Source organism: Dermacentor albipictus, chromosome 9 (genome assembly GCF_038994185.2).
Source record: "Dermacentor albipictus isolate Rhodes 1998 colony chromosome 9, USDA_Dalb.pri_finalv2, whole genome shotgun sequence".
NCBI lineage: Eukaryota > Metazoa > Arthropoda > Arachnida > Ixodida > Ixodidae > Dermacentor > Dermacentor albipictus.
In genome coordinates, this window is record NC_091829.1 from 44,531,692 (window position 1) to 44,552,018 (window position 20,327).

The 20,327-nt window shown below is 48.6% G+C and overlaps 1 protein-coding gene across 4 annotated transcripts in view; it reads left to right on the forward strand.

The window, feature by feature from the left end:
* Nucleotides 1-20,327, forward strand: part of LOC139049756 (gamma-aminobutyric acid type B receptor subunit 2-like) — a 389,157-nt gene that overhangs the window by 36,958 nt on the left and 331,872 nt on the right. The window contains exon 1 of one of the 4 annotated variants that reach the window (XM_070525556.1): nt 332-446. The exons of the other annotated variants lie outside the window; for them this stretch is intronic. The gene's annotated coding sequence lies outside the window, so the exon portion shown is untranslated. Of the gene's footprint in view, nt 1-331; nt 447-20,327 lie in introns of those variants that run through there. 4 annotated transcript variants of the gene reach the window in all.

The following is a 20,327-nucleotide window of genomic DNA, read 5'->3' on the forward strand; positions in this document are numbered from 1 at the left end:
AAGCATCTCTGTTAATATTATGCACCCAAAGCGCGCTGCAATAGTAAAATGCTGTGCGGCACGCAGATATCCACAGACGAGACGCGCAAGTTTGTTTCTGTTTTCTTTTGCCACTGAAAGCGCTGATAAATGCGGGAGTTGAAAAGATGCAAACGTTTTAGCTGCGCAAAGGCTTTTTCTTTTTTTTTCAAACCAATTTCTCATTTCCGCCTGACCGAGAGAAGACTTCCGGCGAACGCGCGTCGTTGCTTGAAATTGACTTCCGGTGGCAACTTAGGGGGGGGGGGGGGGGGGGGGCGCTACAGTGTACGCGCTACATTGCCGCGCCGACGTCTCTTTCTGTGTGGCCCGATTCGAGTCTCAAGCACGTCCGAAACGCACGCATTGGCCCGGGTTGGAGTACGCCTCTTTCGGCTGCACTCTACAGGAATGTTACGCAGGTGCAGGTACGTTGAGCCTCGCCGCTCGAATGATTTCTACTATTTAGATTTTCGAGCCTCGTGTATGGTGAATGACATGTATAACCACTTTGGTGCACTGGATATGAATCGGGTAGGCCAAAATAAATGCGTGTGCTATAGAAAAGTGAGAATGAATGAATCACAGGCCGAGCATAGGTGGGTTAGACGCAAGAGGAGACACAACTTGGCGAGCTTAGGTTAGTGAAACGAAGAAATGAATCCGGGCAAATAAATGCTTGGTGGAGGCTTAAGCTTCGCCTTTAAGAGTAGAACGCGATATTGTTCAAAGGTCCCATACCGACTGTTTGTCACGCGGCTCGACAACTGCAGCTCTCTTTGCGCATGCGCGGAGGCGAGCGCCATCTCGATGGTGTTGTTGCAAGGAACCGAGCAGACGGCGCCGCTCTATGAATGGTAGAAACTACCCGCCGTGGTTGCTCAGTGGCTATGGTGTTAGGCTGCTGAGCACGAGGTCGCGGGATCGAATCCCGGCCACGGCGGCCGCATTTCGATGGGGGCGAAAACACCCGTGAACTTAGATTTAGGTGCACGTTAAAGAACCCCAGGTGGTCGAAATTTCCGGAGTCCCCAACTACGGCGTGCCTCATAATCAGAAAGTGGTTTTGGCACGTAAAACCCCATAATTTAATTTTTTTTAATGGTACAAACTCTGGAAAAGGGGTTTGTGTTTGAGTTTTCCGCTTATCAGAATTCTGTTTTCTCGTACATTTAAATTACATTCGGACGCTATCCTGTCTGTGGGTTGTGTTGAGGTTCTACTTTAAAATTTTTCTGACGCGTGTTACTTTGAGGAATTCAATTAGTTCAGTAACGCCCCTGCGCCACGCAGAGGGCCTGGTTGTGGTATTGCTTCGGAATGATTTTTCGCAAAACGACGTCCGGCGCAAAACGTCGACGCAGGTTTTCTTTTTTTCTTTTTTGATACGAGGCCCTTAACGATATCGCGTTAAGGGCCTCGTACCTTAATACAAACATGTATTAAGGTTGAGGAAGGAAATATCATATTCAAGTCAGAATTTACCAACAAAAACAAGTCGGCAAACCGACCTATACTACAGTACAACATGCTGACCGACAAAGTACAGCCAGCGAGAATACCCCAGTTGTGTGTAATCAAACAATATATCACAACATAAAAGCCTGTACATATAATGCTAGCCCAGAAATATCTCTAAAGAACATGCACCTCATTTATTTATTTTTTATTTATTATATATTGCGGTCCAGAAGACTATGCAGATGGGATTACATAGATAACAAAAACATGTTTTGTTGCAATAGAAATTGTTTTAAGGTAACACCAAAATAGTGTACAAGTTGGACAGAAACTAACACAGAACGCGACGACTGGGTCAATTTCGACGTGAACAGAGAAAAGTGTAATAAACAATCGAAGCAAAATGTAGCCGAGAAGACAGCCGAAAGATAGAAGTACAGAAATCAAACATCGACGAGAGAAGCAACCAATCGCTCAAATATTGAACTAACGTATAATATCCAACGGCTTCTTTGAATTTCTTAAGCCTTTTTATATTTATGTCGCCTACTCACTTTCTTTGTCCATTGCGTATGTTTCACTGCGTATGTAGCCATTCTTGGTCAACTCCCCCCCCCCCCCCCAAAAAAAAAAAATGGGTATGTTCTCCCTGCGACACAAAGGATACAGAAACCTTAAGTACATTCGCATGTGTGGCGTATTCCTCCCTATACACGCCGCTCCTTCCCATTCTTGCACCGACAAACATGAAACATCGCATTCGTCTTCGTGACGTCACTGCATTGACGTCTTCTCGAAGCGTGTATTCGTGTGAACTGCCGTTTGCATTTCCGCACATAGCTTGCGACGAACGTCGTGACGCACAAGCAGCGCATAAAGTCGCAAGTTGCACGGAAGGGGAAAAAAAACCGGGTGCAATTGCGCTCATCGCAAACAGTTGCGCAGCATTTCGTCAACCGCTTCACGAGAACGTCTCTTCGCACCGATTCCAACATACGTGCCTTGGGTCCGCTTAATTTTACGGCGTCTCTGAAGCTCAGCGAGTAGCGGTCACGAGGTTTCGCATCGTTTCGGTCGCCGCTGACGCCACCTTTCTGTGTATCGCGGTGCACATACAAAAAAATATAAATTATGGGGTTTTACGTGCCAAAACCACTTTCTGATTATGAGGCACGCCGTAGTGGGGGACTCCGGAAATTTCGACCACCTGGGGTTCTTTAGCGTGCGCCTAAATCTAAGTACAGGGGTGTTTTCGCATTTCGCCCCCATCGAAATGCGGCCGCTGTGGCCGGGATTCGACCCCGCGACCTCGTGCTCAGCAGCCTAACACCATAGCCACTGAGCAACCACGGCGGGTGCACACAAACAAGGAAGCGGCACCTCAATGACGGCGAACCAACCACACAAGCCAGCTCTAAACACCTCGTAATCCAGCGTCGAGCCGGCGGTACGGCGAGCCTTAAGGGAAAAGACGAGCCAAGTCAGTGGCGATCCAGTACTAAGCCCAGATGCAGCCAAAGCGGCGAGTGGCCGGTATCCCGAGGAAGGAACACTTACAATATCCGGCCGAGATGTTTCCTCACTTATGGATCGCTTCCGCAGGCGTTTGCTCGGCGCTACGGTATACGAGTGGGGGGGAGTCATGTAAAGGAGCTTTCGTCTTTTGACACGTGGAGCCGCGCTCGGGCATGCAGGCAGTCGTGCTCGCACCTGGGTTCCAAGTTGCGAAGGCTTTGCGCGAGCATCCTCCAAGCTCTCTCTCTTCGAGTTCCGCGAACTTCTTTACGTAACGAACTCAAGTGAGCTCGCGTGCACTCTCCCGCGTAGTAGAGTCGTCAGCTCTGGTCCGATGGGGTTGCTACAGTGACTATGACGTCGCGCTATTCAGCGAGCTGGAAGCTGCTTTAGTTTTTCTTATTTTTCTTTGTTACGTTTATCCTTTCCTAAACGCGCTGACGCAGCATCGATTGCTCTTCGTTTCCAAAGAAGGTCAGAGAAGAAATTAAATAGAGATGAACGGGGCTGAGAATCTCGCAAAGTGAAGAGAAAGGGCAGATGATCTTGAAAGACAGTAATTCCAGAAAGAAAATGGAGGCGGATTAAACGAAAGATCCACGCAGTGTCGAGAGCGCTGGAGCCGAAGGAGAATAGAAGCACGGAAAAGAAATGTGCGAAGCTCAATAAAAACGCCGAACGAAAGCGCGATATGGAAAGGTCAGGTCTTAGCCGAGCGAGATTGCGAAGCGTTCGCAAGTTCGCCAGAAAAATTGAAAACTTCTTTTTAGACCTTTACAGCACTTTTTGGGATATCGCCGTCGCGATCTTCTCAAGTTTCGAGAAACAGCAAGGTACTGCCATCGCAAAACACCGACTTTGACTTGCATTTAATCGTCTAAAGCGAAGAAGAAAAGTTCTAGGCTTTGTTTTGCTGTACAGAAATAACACGCGCCATTGAAGAGACTGGCATTCTCGGAGATGGCCGTTTGCCGTGAAACTTATAAGAGGAACAGCTTGTCCAAGTTGTTAAGAGAACCGTTCTGGAAGTGAAGCCCTACGGCGAAACCTATCAGCGAGGACAAACTCACTTCGGGAAGGTGCCTGGAGGGTGTGCATGACATTTCTACAAGTGAGGCGCAGCTGACCAGTCGGGGAAAAAGAAAGGGAGGGGGATAGTGAAATGGTAGCTTATAACTGACATACGCCCAAAATTATATAAAGCAACTGCAAACTTTAAGGCACACTCGAACGTAGACTACACGATCGCTGTTCTTGAACTTGAAGGCCAGCCATACAGGAACGGCCGTTAAAAAAAAATCGTGAGATTCCTGCATCAGCTGCACATGATCTAGCCTGACACCTACATACGAGTTAACTGCTTAAGAATAGAAACAATTCTATTGTGTCATTGCGATAAACGAGAAATAAAATTTAAAAAAAAAAAAACAAGCCGAGGAATTTCGCAACCTTTTTTCGTCACGTAAAGTACACCGGAACGCCAGACAATACATTGAAGAAGGTAGACACATGGGCAAATTGGGCGTGCGGTTATGTCTAATAATAACAGTACACTGAAGACGAAGGTGTAGACCCAATACTGGTGCTCACTTGGCGAACACGAAATAATTATGCACTTTGGTGACGCTCTTTCCTCTTCCCCGTGTATATTTATTCCGTGTTAACAGACCTAACCGCGATACCGAGTCATGGTGCTTTGCTGCCTTGCAGGCGCGTGGGCAGGTGAAGTGCGTATTACCTCGTTTTCACAATGAATTTTCCAGATAATAGTCAGCACTTGTGTCCCTGGCTTAGTCTGCGTTCCCGGTGCGCCAGTTGTTTTTCGATACGGAAATTACAGCTGCGGCGTCGCAACAAAGTCGTTAGTGTCTAGAGTGTCTGTATATGGAAAGTGACATTTCAATAAGAGCGAGCAAACGACAAGCTAGTTCTGAACCCACCCTGCTGCTATATATATAAGCATGCTACTGTCGTACTCGGAGTTCGACGCCGATATTTCATCAGTAGCGAGGCAGCAAGGTGCCGCTGAAATACCCGCGCCTGCTTATGACGTCAGGAACCTGTGACGTCATCACAACTTGTCTTCTGTGCATATCAAGTGGAAAAGAAAACGGCTCTCTGTTCGTCTGATGCATGTGGCCCACGCAGAGCTATATCAAAACACACACGCACGCACGCACGCACGCACGCACAAGAAACAGAAGGAAAGGTGAGCTAAGCAGCTTAAGCGATGTTTATGGATTCGGGATAATCACCCACTTACGCTTGACGCTGCTCCGATATAGGTGTCCTAAATGTTTAACCATGCGATAGCAATAACTCGTTCGCCTCGGAGACATGGCCAGCTAGACGGTCGTTTAGGCGAGGCCTCCCGTGCCGGTGAAAAACTGCGATGTGTGTCGCATTATTTAAGCAAAGGCACATAGCTTCGGAGAAGCCGCCGAAGCTTATTCGGCGCGTGGCACAATAGGGCGCATAAACAACTGCTCCCGTCGTACAAAGCAGGAGGCGCCAATATCCTTTTGTCCTCCGCACGCTGTTGTTGCCGTCTTTTTTTTTTTATAGCAAGGGCGAGGAAAAAGAAATAACCCGGATAAAACCACGCGCGCACGCATTGGCGGATGGCATGCATGGCAAGTAAGGAAGAAAAAAAAAGAAAATGCTGGCGCATGCAGCGCATCGTACAGAGCAAACGACTCCCGTCCTCCTTTGCAAGCTAAGACAAACAACGGGCCGAGGTCCCTTCCCCCCCATTCGTGTCAATTCCTCGGGGCTAAGAAGGACGGAGAGAGGTCAGCCAGGGACTGAGGTGATGAGGCAAACGAAGAAAATATTTCACAAAATTCTTTCTCTTCTGCTTCTTCATCTGGTCTCTTTTCGTCTTGTCTCACTTTATTTGCTCACAGTTTTCTGATTCCCACTTTCAAAGCCTCCGGTGTCGGGGCATCATGGTCGCGCCATGACTTGAGAAGAAGGAAATAAACAAACATCACGTAGTTTAAGGCTCGAAACCGAGGTTCAGAAAAGAAGGAGAGAGCAAATCGGAGGACTTCTCCTCATGCAAACGGCGATGAGGAGCAAACAAAAGGGAATCAAGGAAAACGAGAATGAAGGGAATGAAGAGAATAAAGAAGCGTGGCTCAAGGCATTCCGCCGCTATCGGTCGGGCCGCTTTTGTGCATCCTCTGTTTGCGCTCGAGGTTGAACAGGGCACACGCCGGTACGGAAAAAAAAAGAACGAAAAAAGAAGAGAGGAGATGTTGGGAAGAGACAAAGCAAGGGGCGAAAGGATGCCGGATCCACGTCCATATTTCAGACGGCGTTGCTTCGGGGACACTTTTATTTTTTTTTTCTGTGTGCGTGTTCGCGCGCGCGTTCTTCGCGTGCTTGACTGCGCGTATAGGCGTGCGTGTACGTGCGTGTGGCGTGTGTGCTTGCGTGCGGGTGCGCTTAGAAACGCCCTCCCGAGAGGTGGAGAAAAAAAAAATACAGTGTCCCACTTGCCCCCCTTCACTAAGGAAAAAACAAGAAACATGCTGCACACCTACACACACAGTCGCGCGTGGTCTTTTGTTTCTGATAGCCCGCAGGCGTCGCTTTCGTCGGCAAATGTCTCCTTCGCGTACGTGTCGCCGAATGCGAAGCGCACATTTGGCCTTTTTCGCGTGGGTGAGCGCGAGCGAGGAGGCGAGTGGGTTCTGCGCTCTGTCTACAGGTGCACCAGCGCTGTCTCACAATTGGTAGCGGAGGCGCTCGAGGGTCCACGTGCGGGCTGGTGCTCCTCTGCTCGTCGATTTACGTACAAGGGTGTACACTTCAGCGCGCGCGTGCATCTGTGCGTGTGTTTGCGTGTACATTCATACGCGTATGTATGTATGTATGTATGTATGTATGTATGTATGTATGTATGTATGTATGTATGTATGTATGTATGTGTGTATGTATGTATGTATGTATGTGTGTATGTATGTGTATGTATGTGTGTATGTATGTGTATGTATGTATGTATGTATGTATGTATGTATGTATGTATGTATGTATGTATGTATGTATGTATGTATGTATGTATGTATGTATGTATGTATGTATGTATGTATGTATGTATGTATGTATGTATGTATGTATGTATGTATGTATGTATGTATGTATGTATGTATGTATGTACAACCGCCGTGGTTGCTCAGTGGCTATGGTGTTAGGCTGCTGAGCACAAGGTCGCGGGATCGAATCCCGGCCACGGCGGCCGCATTTCGATGGGGGCGAAATGCGAAAACACCCGTGTACTTAGATTTAGGTGCACGTTAAAGAACCCCTGGTGGTCGAAATTTCCGGAGTCCTCCACTACGGCGCGCCTCATAATCAGAAAGTGGTTTTGGCACGTAAAACCCCATAATTTAATTTAATTTTTGTGCGTGCGTACGTACGTACGTACGTACGTACGTATCTATGTATGTATGTACGTATGTATGCGTGCATGTATGCATGTATGTAGGAACGATGACAATAAACTGTCACCCCATGCATGCGTTCGCGCACGTCACCACGTTTCATTAATATCGTAAGCTGCGAAAAGGGTACGAGTGGCCGCCTGCGCAAATGAGAGAACATCGCCAGACTGCACAGACCACTCAGAGAGCTCAGCTTTGCACCCTAAATCTCGAATTGAGTTCAACGTGTTGCAAATGCCAGCGCGACAGCGGATTCGTCCTCGTCGACATTGAACGAACACGGCGACAGCACTCCCGAAAGAACAAAAAACGAGGCAAAAAAAAAAAAGAAGGAAAAGGCGAGAGCACTGCCTGGATGCATCGCCTTCGACTCGGGCGTGTTGCGGCTTGCTTCCGGCAATTATTCGCTCGAGTTTCGCAGTTTTTTTCTTGCATTCGTTCTCCAAGTACTCGAACATAACGCGAGGTAAAAATAAAAGCACAGCGTGCGCCGGTTATGGCGTACCACACTTTGCCTTGCTTCGCTCGCCACGACGCGCGCCGCACACCACCGCACGGCCGCGTAGTGCCGACTCTAATCCGTTAAACTCATAAGCGGCTTTCCGGGCACGCGCTCAGCGTTGTGCTTGTTTTGGACGCCGACCTCTGATGACGACGTAATTAGCTTGCACGGCCACGACGGCATCGAAACTCGATTACGGCGAAGCCCCGGAGCAAGCGCTGTCGCCGTCGTGTACCTCTCTGCTGAAAAAAAAAAGAAAAGAAAAACTGGTGGAGTCTGTCACTGCTTTCGTTACTCTGGAAGCCTTTTTGCATTGGCCTGATTTTCGCAGCCGCCGCAGGGTACATAGGCATGGGAACGTGTCACTGCGCTGTCTCGACGAAACTATGCAGTGATGTTAAAGCTGCAGTTTGGGTTGTTGATTGATTCATAAGGCTGCTTCGTTGATTCATAAGCACCTCTATTGGTGATATAAGAGATGCCGTTAGTTGAGGGTTCCCGCTGTAGTTCTGACTACCCATGGCGCTCTATAACGCACAGTTAAATCGGTGAAAACGAGCGTTTCGCCTTTCGCTCCCACCGAGGTGTGGCCACCGCGGTTGGGAATCGAACCTGGGACCTCGTGCTCAGCAGAAACATGTCATTGCCGCTGAGCTGCCGCCACGGGTGCGTAGGTATATAGGGTCAACCAATCGAGAGACAGTGCCAACGTACTCTCCGGTACTGTGAAGAACTGTGGTTCACCGTCTGCTATCGCGAGTGGGAAACTAGACAACGCTACACGGGGCTTACGTGGTGTTAACTTGATGGCTGGATGTGTATACAATTAATTGGGTTCGTGATTGTAGGGCCGCCTCCCACCTAGCTGAGCTGAGGTCAGGGCTTGCTATAGAGATACATCCCCAGAGCATGTGCGAAAGTGTTGATCTATCCCTGCTTGCGGGGATAGATCAACACTTTCGCACATGCTCTGGGGATGTATCTCTATAGCAAGCCCTGACCTCAGCTCATCTTGGTGGGAGGCGGCCCTCCGCAACCCACTCCTCGCTGAGCAACGTTGGGCTGTCCAGCAGGCCCACGATGCGGCTGGCAGGCTAGGCCTGTCGGTCCCGACGTGGGAGCGGCCCGCGACGTGCTAATACGCATTCTGCAGGACTGTAAAATAAAAGTTATTCAGTCAATCAATCAATTGTATGGCGCTTATTGTTACACAGGCGGAACTAATGGACGAACGTAAGGAATAAAACGTGGACGTACGCGGCACAAACTAAGTTCTCTAACAGCATTAATGGACCAGTTGGTACTTTGCGCCACGTACGTCCACGTTTTATTATTTACGTTCGTCCATTAGTTCCTTCAGTGTAATAATCAGCGCAATACGATCACGAATGTCCACCAATTAGCCCCTTTCATTGCTTTACTAAATTAATTGGGGCTCGAGTTATGCGATGACGGGAGAATGGGCCTACAAGGGTGCGATAACACAGTGAAGCATGAGCACCTACAGCCACTACCGTCTTCTTTAGATAACAATGGACCTGATGGTACGATGGTGCCGCCAGCCCAATAGCGCCAAATGATAGAACTTTGAATACGCCGCTGATTTTAGGGGGCTGCAGACTATGCCCTGAAGCAATGCACTTCGTAACTTGCACGTACAAATTTTTTTTTGTCTTTCTCTTGCGATAGCAAAGTATACTTGCTGCTTGCGCTCCTTCTGGCAAAAAAAAAAAGATCAACTTGCGCTTGTTGTGCAGACAGTTTCCTGTCTCCTTGTCTGAAGCCTATTGTAAGCCCCCTGTCTAACCACTCACAAACAAACAAGCAAACAAACAAACAAAAAAACCGACGCAACGCTGGGCCCCGAAATCTCGAAGCCAACGGCCCTTATTTGCAGAGTGCAATCTATATGACACCGCAACAGCACCCTCCAGCAAACACAGAAGCTTCAATCCAAGGCGCGTGCTATTTGCGTCTCGGTCCCGCGCGAGTTCTCCAACGTGCCCGTGAAGCGGCGATTGGGGAGCAAGATCGCGTGTCTCAGGGACGCCATGTGACAGGGAGGCGTCATCTTGCTGACGCAATTCCAGTACGTTTTTATGCGAACCATATTACTAGAGCTCAACCCAGCTCCTCAGGCGCGGCGGTGTCGCCTTCAATACCACGTGAGACCGTGACGTCACGACAGAGGAGAAACGGGGCTCCAACTCGCGCCGTCGCTCGCGGCGTCGCCTTCAAGGCTGACCACGTGACACCGTGACGTCACGACAGAGGAGAAACGGGGCTCCAACTCGCGCCGTCGCTCGCGGCGTCGCGGCGGTATATAAGCAGCTGCGCTTGCCACTGCTAGACACTCACGAGGTGAGATGCCTCCTGGAGACAGAGCTGCTCGTTGGAATGAGAAGCGAAGGTTGCGGCGTGCTACAGAGACTGTTTCTAGGTGGCTTTGCTACGGCGAAGCGACTACGCGCCCCGCATCGGACGCGGCGAGCGTCGAGCAACGCAGCGTACGGCGCGACAACGAAATGTGCGCCTGAGCCGACGCCGACGACACCGGCTTTTCTGCGACACGAGCTCCTTAACGCTGTCGCGTTAAAATAAAGGCTAGTATGCTTCGCATCCTGGGCTTAACCTTAGCTAAGCCACAGCCAGTTTTTTTTATGCGAAGCATATTACGAGAGCTCAACCCAGCTCCTCAGGCGCGGCAGTGTCGCCATGAAACCACGTGACACCGTGACGTCACGACAGAGGAGAAGTGGCTTTGGCTCAACTCTTGCAAGACGGGCTGGGTGGGAATCGAACCAGGGTCTCCGGAGTGTGGGACGGAGACGCTACCACTGAGCCACGAGTACGATGCTTCCAAGCGGTACAAAAGCGCCTCTAGTGAATGCGGTGTTGCCTTAGAAACGAGCTGTTTCTAAGGCGTGCGTCTCTTGCTCAGGCGCACATTTCGTTGCCGCGCCGAACGCTGCTTTGCTCGACGCTCACCGCGTCCAATGCGGGGCGCGTAGTCGCTGCCCTGTAGCCCATTGTCTTACACCCCTTGGCGGGTCGACGGGAACGCTGTCGCGTTCCACTCTTGAAGGCGAAGCAGTAATGCATGAGTTGTTTCTTCGTCTAGCCGAACCAAATATAGCCAAGCAACAGCAGTTCACCAGGCTAAACAGTGGTTCAACAACTAAAATAAAGGCTAGTATGCTTCGCATCCTGGGCTTAACCTTACCTAAGCCACAGCCATTTTTTCTTTTTACCGCGTGTACGTTGATTCTGTGCCTTATGTTCCACAAAGCCTTATGACTCAGTTTTCGTTTATCTACTTTTTTAAGTGCTGCCCATACCAATCGTATATGCTGTCGAGATCATTGTTGCTACCGTGAACGTAATGAGCTATCGCAGTGAAAACAAAGGTCGGAGTGAGCAGATCCTGGGCGGATAAAGACGCCATGAACTTTGTCGGTCTCGTGTTGTTATATGTGCTGCAAAATGCAAGAAACAAAGAAACAAACAAGGTACGAAGCAATAAATTACTGCTACTTCTTGTTCCCAGTTTTTACATATTCAAGATGAATTTCTTGAAGTCATTATCGTTACGCATACACCCACCCCATTCGTGGCCTATCTACCTTTGCGGGCACGTGCCACGTTTTGGAAGGCTCGTACGTCATCGCAAACATTTGCACGACGCACAATAACTTCATCCCATTCAGCTTCGAACGAGAGCAGTGCGGTTTTTGGGAGAAACTTCGGGAGAAACACTGGCTGCACCTTTGTTCCTGCGTGTCCAGCCGCTCTGCCGCGTTCGCGCCTATCACTGAACCACTATCACTATCACTTTCTCTGGTTAACCTCCCTGCCTCTCCCCTTTCGCCTTTCCTCTCTCTCTCTCTCTATCACTGAACCACCCGACGCAGTGTACAGCATATCTTTCCGGCCACGTGCGCTGCGCTGCTGTCATCAAACGTACGCACTTCAGAGAAGGCGCTTCAAAGTTTCCGTTTCTCTCTTTTAAAGCCTTCATCATTTCTTCCGGGAAAGCATTCGCGGCGTCGAGACGGGTGGAACGCAGGATAAACCGAGGTTGAAGAGGCGAAATGTAAAGGGGGCAGCGAAGTAGAAGGAGGAACGGGGGGAGGGGGAGGGGCATACCGCTCGCTTCAGCTTTTTTTAAGTGGACCTCCTTCTGCCAACGTTTCTTCTCTCGTCTATGGCCGCGTAAAAACAAACGGAGGCGTAAACAGTTCTGGGGCCTCCGCGATGGACGCGGGGGTCCCGGCTGGGACGAAAAGACGAAAAAACAAAAGACGCTCCCCCCTCCCCCCCTTCAAACCACTTCAACGCTAAAAGATTGTCCCTCTGTATCTAAGCGCGCCCGCACGCTCCCCCTTTCTCTCTGGGCTTCCCTTTCCAGTTTCAACTGCCGCCTCTCGAGCTCGCGGCAGTGTTTCCTTTTCTTGTGTCGGCCGCTTTCACTCTGTGTCAAAACGAAGCCTCGAGACTGTGTGGCGAACGTCTCGCGGGCAGCTCGAGACCCTTGGCCCTTTCTCCTCCGCGTGCCCTTCTCCCTCTGCCTCCCCTGTCCCCGAGGCGACAAAATAATGACTTCTTTGTTTCACTGGGGCCCGCAGTCTTCTGTAGCCCCCAATTCTCCTTCGACCCTTTTGCCTTCATTCTTTGGCCTGCTTTGTTTGTTTGTCTGTCTATTTGCCGCCCCTGAGCGGCCCGGAATTTGTTATCACGCGCTTCGCGCGGCGTTTGTGCGAGAGTCCGTGCGCCTGAAATTAATCGCGTTTTCTTTGCATTTTTCGTTTATTTATTACTCGCGAAAAGGAGCGGACTCTCTGTGGCTTGCGTGAGTGTTTGGCATTCGCGGGTTGTTTTTTTTTTGTGCGCTAATTTTTGTGTATTCGTGTTTGAGTTTCGCAGTTCTGAGCCGCTGCCTTTGGCGTCGTTACTGGGATTACGCTTCGTTTTTTTGCGGGGTTTTGCGCCGCCGTCTCGTGATATAGTTCGAATTTTTAATGTCTCGGTGAAACCTCGCTGGTTAGTGAAACATGCAGTTCAAGCCGCTTCTGCACTTGCACTGAGGTTCCTACGAAAAGCGGCAGCTAAAATAAAGGACACTGAGATCGCATCAGGGTTAAGACTTTCCTTCTTTTTTCCTTCTTTCTTTCTTTCTTTTGTATGGTGGCCTTGTTAGTTCGTTGGCAGCGTTGATCTTGTTTAAGCGCTGTTGCTTCGAGAGTTTCTTTGTAATCGTGTTATTTCGACGGTGCGCTATAATGTCGCTGTATGTGCCCCAAGTTCTACAACCCCCGCCATTCAACGCAGACTATGCGTGTTTGCTTGTGTAATATATATGTGTACAACTCTATACCTTTACATGAAACAAGGGGTCGCCGGCACTGTATTCGTGCCTCTCTCTTTTTCAATGCGAAGTATTCTTTGTCTCATTCTTGGCACTTTGTGGTAGGCAGGCAGGCAGGTATGTATGTATGGTAGGTTACTGTCTCGCCTCCCTTTAATCAAAAGAACATAATGAGTGGCCGACGACAAAACCGAACCCCGCCGTCGAGCACAGCGGCCTGGTGGTCTAACCATCCGGCGACAATCCCACGCGCATATACTTATCTGGTTTCAAAGACAGCTAGCTTTTTGAAACACTCGGCGCATGCGCCCAGGGCCAGTACCTCGTCTTCTTTCCTTGTGACAGCTCGCGCTTTGAGGAGCCGTACTGAGCTATCTTCGGGATACGCCCAGTTTCCTTGTAGCAGCTTACGCTACGCAGAAACTACGACGTTGAACCGACTTCATGATTGACGAAGTTTATCATGTTTTAACATTTTCTCGATGGAGCGCGAATGCAATCGTCGTTCGAACATACACCACGTGACATAGGTATGCACGATTGCATGGCATAACGCGTGGTCGCTGATGAAGCGACAATCCGCATGCCTCTCGCTCACGCTAATCCACTCCCCGTGTAGAACCCAACGATCGCCAAGACGTCAGCTCGCGTCAAATGGCTGGCGTAGAATTCATGCGGTTGCCGTCTTCAACGCGGTCCTCATCATGCTGCTGGCGTCACAAACGCGTACGCTCGTAACCCACGCACGCAGCTACCGTATATACGCAAATACTTCGGTCAATCTTGTACCGATTTGTGGAACCCGAAACTAAAAAAAAATTAAATATGGGGTTTTACGTGCCAAAACCAATTTCTGATTGTGAGGCACGCCGTAGTGGGGGACTCCGGAAATTTCGACTACCTGGGGTTCTTTAACGTGCACCTAAATCTAAGTACACGGGTGTTTTCGCATTTCGCCCCCATCGAAATGCGGCCACCGTGGCCGGGATTCGATCCCGCGACCTCGTGCTCAGCAGCCTAACACCATAGCCACTGAGCAACCATGGCGGGTGAATCCGAAACTATACCGCGTAGTGAGCTACCTGCAACATGCTTCGCACATCATCGATTCTATGCGAGGTCGAGTATGTCCGCGAACTTAACTTAGACTTGTGGCCTCTTAGCGAATCAAAGACCTTCCGAGCCTGGCCTCAGTGCTCACAACCCACGACAGCCACACGAAGTTCTGCTTGAATACCTGAAGCCGAAACACTTGAGTGCCCGACTGTAGTAGCAACGGTGGACATTGTCCAACTGGCGGGGATGTATAATTTGAACCTTGGACCTTCCTCTATATTTCACTCACCCTCTACCCTGCGCACATGTATGGCAGCAAACCGTACAAAATCCAGTTAGCACTTCTGCCTTTGCAATTTCCTCCCTCTCTTTTATATTTCTTGTTTCTTCACATTTGGCTCCGTTTTGTTTTAATTGGTTTCTTCTCCTTCGCTCGCTTTAATATTTCTCCAACGCAGGATCACCGACCACCTCTTCGTCTTCCTTACCCTCCCAGCCTCTTTTCTTTCCCATTATTTGCTCTTCCTCGGGTTTCCTTTGTAAATTTGTCATCGTTTGACCGTTTGCCCGAGATTGATAAAGGGGCCGCCTGTTGCTTGAGACAACACGTCGGTCTTTCACCGCCGCAAATAACAGTATCAAGCAGGAGCTCCGTCGGTTGCCTCATTTTCATACTTCCTTCCAGACGACATCTTAATGAAGCGCCTCGCCGCGATGAAGAAATTGGTCCGTCCTGTACTCATGCACGCGCACAGCGGGAGATGAAAAACTCGGCGAACACGCAACGCAAGTTCGGCCCGCAGTGAGACTTTGACTGCTATATTTGAAGAACCGCAGGTGCTTGAGATCAATTCGTGGAGACCTCACCTCTTCCCCCCCCCCCCCCTCGGCCGCCAGACTCTTCTAGAATTGCGCCATGCCGTCTCGCCAGGAACCGCTAACATTAAATCCGCGGCTGCTGCAGAAGTGCCCCAGCGAATGGTCGTGTGCTCCACCGTCTTAGTATAAGCACGGTTTTTGCGTTTTCGCTGCGTAACCCTCTTGCGAACTACGCTCTGATGGAGCGATGAGATGAGGGAATTCCCGGAATAAGGTAAGCCGGCTTGAGGGAGAGGCCGGCCACTGAGGAAGATTTGATAACGATAGATACATTTGCTGGCGGCAGAGCTGGATGAATGACGATGACGACGACGACGACGACGACGACGACGACGACGACGATGATAATGATGATCATGATGATATACTCACCACCACGACAAACTCCACGCAAACGGTGATCCATAGAAGGTGCCGCCAGTGCGATGGAGAGGTGAACAATTTTGCGAAGTGATTCCCTGTCCACGCTTTCCGTCCACCTTCACGCCCGTGCAGTTTTTTTTTTATTATTGATACGATATAAGGAGATGTTGACGCACAATTTAAGGCGCCGGCTACTCCTTATCTCTTGAATGGTTCCATCATACAGCATACAGGGTTCAAGATTACATATGAAATAATCTTTTCGCAGAAGCACCTGGACTTGCCACGCAACGTTTTCACAGAAAGACTATGACGTAATAAACACATGGTACATACAATATACAAGGTAAATGTCTCCACAGTTATGTAGATAAAAGTCTAAAAAAGACAAACGATACTGTCGCCTAGTGACACAGTCTCTAGTCAGCGGGTGGTACATTCATCGTGTGAATGCATTATCACGTATAGTCCCAACAAAACAGTCAACATAACAGAATTCACAAATACATGCATATATACAGCGACAATGAAATGAAAGGAACAATGAAAGCCTTAATAACGTCCAACAATGCCGCTGTCTTCAAGAAATGTCTTTAATGCTCTTAAAGCGCTCTTCTGCAAGGACGTTGTTGGCCAAGGACCCAGAACTTTCCTTAAACTGAAAGGTCTGCGGTCTAACTTAATTAGGGTTGACTTAAATCGGCATCTCGGTGTGTCGTGATGTGGGCAACCTAGAAGGAGGTGATATATATATCTTCGTCTACAAATCCACAATCACATTCGGGAGTTTCCGCACGGCCAATTCTGTGTAAGAAATGCTTTGTGTAGGCAGTGCCTAGCCTTAATCGATGAATAAGGGCCTCTATAGCTCTGTCTAATGATAATGAAAATTTGAATTCAATGAACGGATCAATATGGTATAAGCCCGAGCTCTTGGAATTCTGGTCAAACCAAGTGTTTCTACAGATTCTGAAAGACGTTGTCCTTATAATGCAACGTAACTCATTCTTTGATATTGGGAGCGGGACCACATCATCTTTGAGGTGTGCTTGTCATGCTGCTTCATTGGCTGCTGTGTTGCCAGGAATGTTACAATGCCCTGGTATCCACTGAAATGCTATTGTATGTTTCGCTGCGCTTGCCTTTGTGAGGTTTTTAAGTGTCTCGTATATTAATTACTGAATGTTTTCCCTTTTGTGCTGCAGAGTGATGTTAGAGCCGCCTGTGAATCGCTAAAAATTACCCGTGTTTGCGCATCTCTTACTGACACTATAAATTTTATCGCACATAGGATTGCGAACAGTTAAGCCGTTGTGAACGACGTCGCATGAGATACCTTAAATGATTCTTGTTTGTTGAGGTGCGGTATAATGAATGATGAAGTTGAAGAGGTTGTTGCACTGGAGCCATTTGTATAGACGTGTGTGTATCTTGAATTACGCATATATATCTGGTAAAGTGCTAGTTGTTGAGCAGCTTGAATGAACATGTCTCTTTTTCTGAATATCCTGTCTACTGACAATTCGATTTTTGAAAGTGTAAACAGCCATGGAGGATATTCGACATCTCAGTTCCAAAATTCATTTCTTGGCAACATGTGAAGATTTCCTCGAATTTCTATATGAACATAACTTTTATCTCGTTTCATTATGTCTAGAGCCAGTGGGTGACTTTTATGCTGTGTTTGAAGATGAAAATAATGTCGGCATGCTTCTGTAGTTCGCATAGCTGGAAATGGTGATTGGTGAGCCTCAGCCATTACAAGAGACCTAGAAAGCACTTGTGGAACTCCTAGACATATGCGAAGTCCTCTAGATAAAAGTCTTTGAAGTCACTCTTCTGACGTGTGGGAAAGCCCGTGTAAGATGGGCGCGGAATACGCAATTTTTTGTCGTATTAATGCATTGTAAACAGTCAGCATGGACGATACTGATCCGCCCCATCATGTGCCTGCGAGTCTGCGAAGTACAGTCACTGTGGCATTGACCTCGTTTTCGAGTTTTCTTATGTGGGGTGTCCAGTATAGCTGCCTATCAAGTATTATGCCGAGAATTCGATGTTGTGTGACAATCATTAGAGGGTGTCCTTCCAGATTAAGGGTGAAATTTTTTAATTGCCTCCGAGTGAAGAGCAATACAGCTGTTTTTGCGCGTGATAGAACCATCCCTCTCTGTCTCGAAAAATTGGTTAATGATATTTATGCCGTCTTGCAATGCCATCTGAAGTAGTTGAGCATTAGACCCAGATGTCCAAATACACACATCATCTGCATACAATGAAAACTTTAACTGTGATGGCAGTCTTCTTGCTAAATCAGTCATGACGCAGTTAAAAAGAAAGGGGCTGAGTACGCTTCCTTTTGGTACTCCCTGTTTGACATGCTCAGCACTCGTTCCTTCACCCGTCTGAACAAATATTTTGCGACCTGACAAAAATTCAGAAATCCATCGCAAGGCCATGCCGGGCAGTCCAAGTTCCAACATGCTTAGCAGAGCATGAACGTGACTAACAGTGTCAAATGCCCTCTTGATGTCTAGGAATACTGCTATAGTCATGTTTCCACCTACACGCTCGTGTTCCACACAAATTACTATATCTAAAATTGCATCCGTTATGCATCTATGTTTCCTAAAACCTACCAAGTAGTTGGACAATACATCCGTTTTATTACACCACCATTGAAGTCGCGCGTCAATCATTTTCTCCATTACTTTGCACAAACAACTTGTCAAGCTAACTGGGCGGAAGGATTCAAGGCACAAGGGCGTCTTACCCGGTTTTAAAATTGGTATGATTCGAGCGACTTTCCAAGAGTCAGGTACAGTTTCTGCTATTCATAAATTATTATATATGTCTAAGAGAGCATTTGTACCTGTCGGTCCGAGGTTTCTTAACACATTGTACGTAATGCCGTCCGGCCCAGCAGCAGACTTTTGGCGACATGATGAAATTGCACATTGAAGCTCGCTTAATGTGAAACTATGATCTAATTGAGGATGTTGGGCCCAGTAGCAAGCTGTAATTTTCTGCTTAGCTAACACTACTGAAATATCAAATTCTGCACATTGCGATGAAAAAGCAGGTCTGGAAATAAGCTCACAAAATTCATCTGCGACTATTATCTCACACGGGACCTGAACTACAGCGAGAGCACGAAATAGGAAGCTCTATGTTACAGGTCCGCTTAAAGAACGAATTACTAGAAAAATTCGTGGGACAGATGTGTGAGGAGACAGCGTGCCTCAAAAATCACGCCAGCGCCATTTGCCTAAATTTTCGATGCGTCTGCGCATTACATTGTGTATTTTCTGAGCGTTTATGTATGCTTCTAAGTTTCCGCTGCGTCTGTACGCTCTTTCGGATCGGCGTCTGATGGCTCTTAGGTGTGCATACTCTCCGTCAACTGCAGCATAATCTTTTGGAATTGAGACCTTCTTTGTGCAGGTTGTGTTCTTTGTGCCCGTGCAGTTTCATACTCGGGAGGCCCGGCCTCGCCACATCTATCTAGCCCCTATATATTATATATATGTGCATACAAGGGGCCGAAACACATATGTATACACATGGAGGAAGAAAAAAATTTAGGAGGGAGCATCCCGCAACGCGACTGAAGCCACAATTGCGCGGTTGGGTTTAGTGCTCTCGCTCTGCAGGCAGAGCCACGACACGGCAGCCGAAAAAAGCGCGCGCGGAATAAAAAACTACCGGGAACCAAAACGTCTCTGCAAATCTCGATTCTTGCTCCGTGAACTCGATGCAAGAGGTCACTAGTTGGGCCGACAGCGAGAAAAGGGACTAGCGCCACGGAACATTCTCTTGGCAAGGCTGGCTGCATTACTTAACGCTCTCCTAACTTTTTCCTTCCTTCACGCACACACACACACACACACACACACACAAACACACACAATCTATCTATCTATCTATCTATCTATCTATCTATATATATATATATATATATATATATATATATATATATATATATATATATATATATATATATATATATGTGTGTGTGTGTGTGTGTGTGTGTGTATGTATGTATGTATGGATGGATGGATGGATGGATGGATGGATGTATGTATGTATGTATGGATGTATGTATGTATGGATGTATGTATGCGTGTGTGTGTGTGTGTGCGCGCGCGCACGCGCGCGCGCGTCCACTCGAGAGCTTTGGCAAGACAAATGGAGAGATGAAAGGCGAATCACCGAATCGCGAAAGCGAAGCACCAGAAAAAATGCACCAGGGGGGAAACAAGAATAAAACAACATTGCTATCAACACGAAATCCCGCGAAGGGGCTTGCGCGCGGAAGCCTTCGCCGCGTTCTTTGCATTCCCGTCACCTCCGCGTCGCCTGCTCCGCCACCCGCGGCGCGAGCGGCTTGTGACGGATGCGGCTCGCGGCGCAGCCGATAGCCGAGCCTCTCGAGAGAGTGCTGCGGGTTCCGCCGAGTAGGAGTCGATCTATTTTTGAAAGCCGCCCCTCCACAGCTGCCGTCTCGGGCTTGCTCGAAGACGAGCTGCTGGTCGCGCGAGCTGCGTTATATTTCACAGCAGCGCCACCGCCGACAGGCATCCGACGCTGTCTCGGGTGAGAGCCTCGTCTCCGGCTGCGGCGACGTCGCACACTACTGCATCGTCACCGGCCTCTCATCCTTCTCGTGGAGGGCGCTTCGATCGTTTCTTCAAGTTTCCGCCGCCTTCCCGAGGTTTCG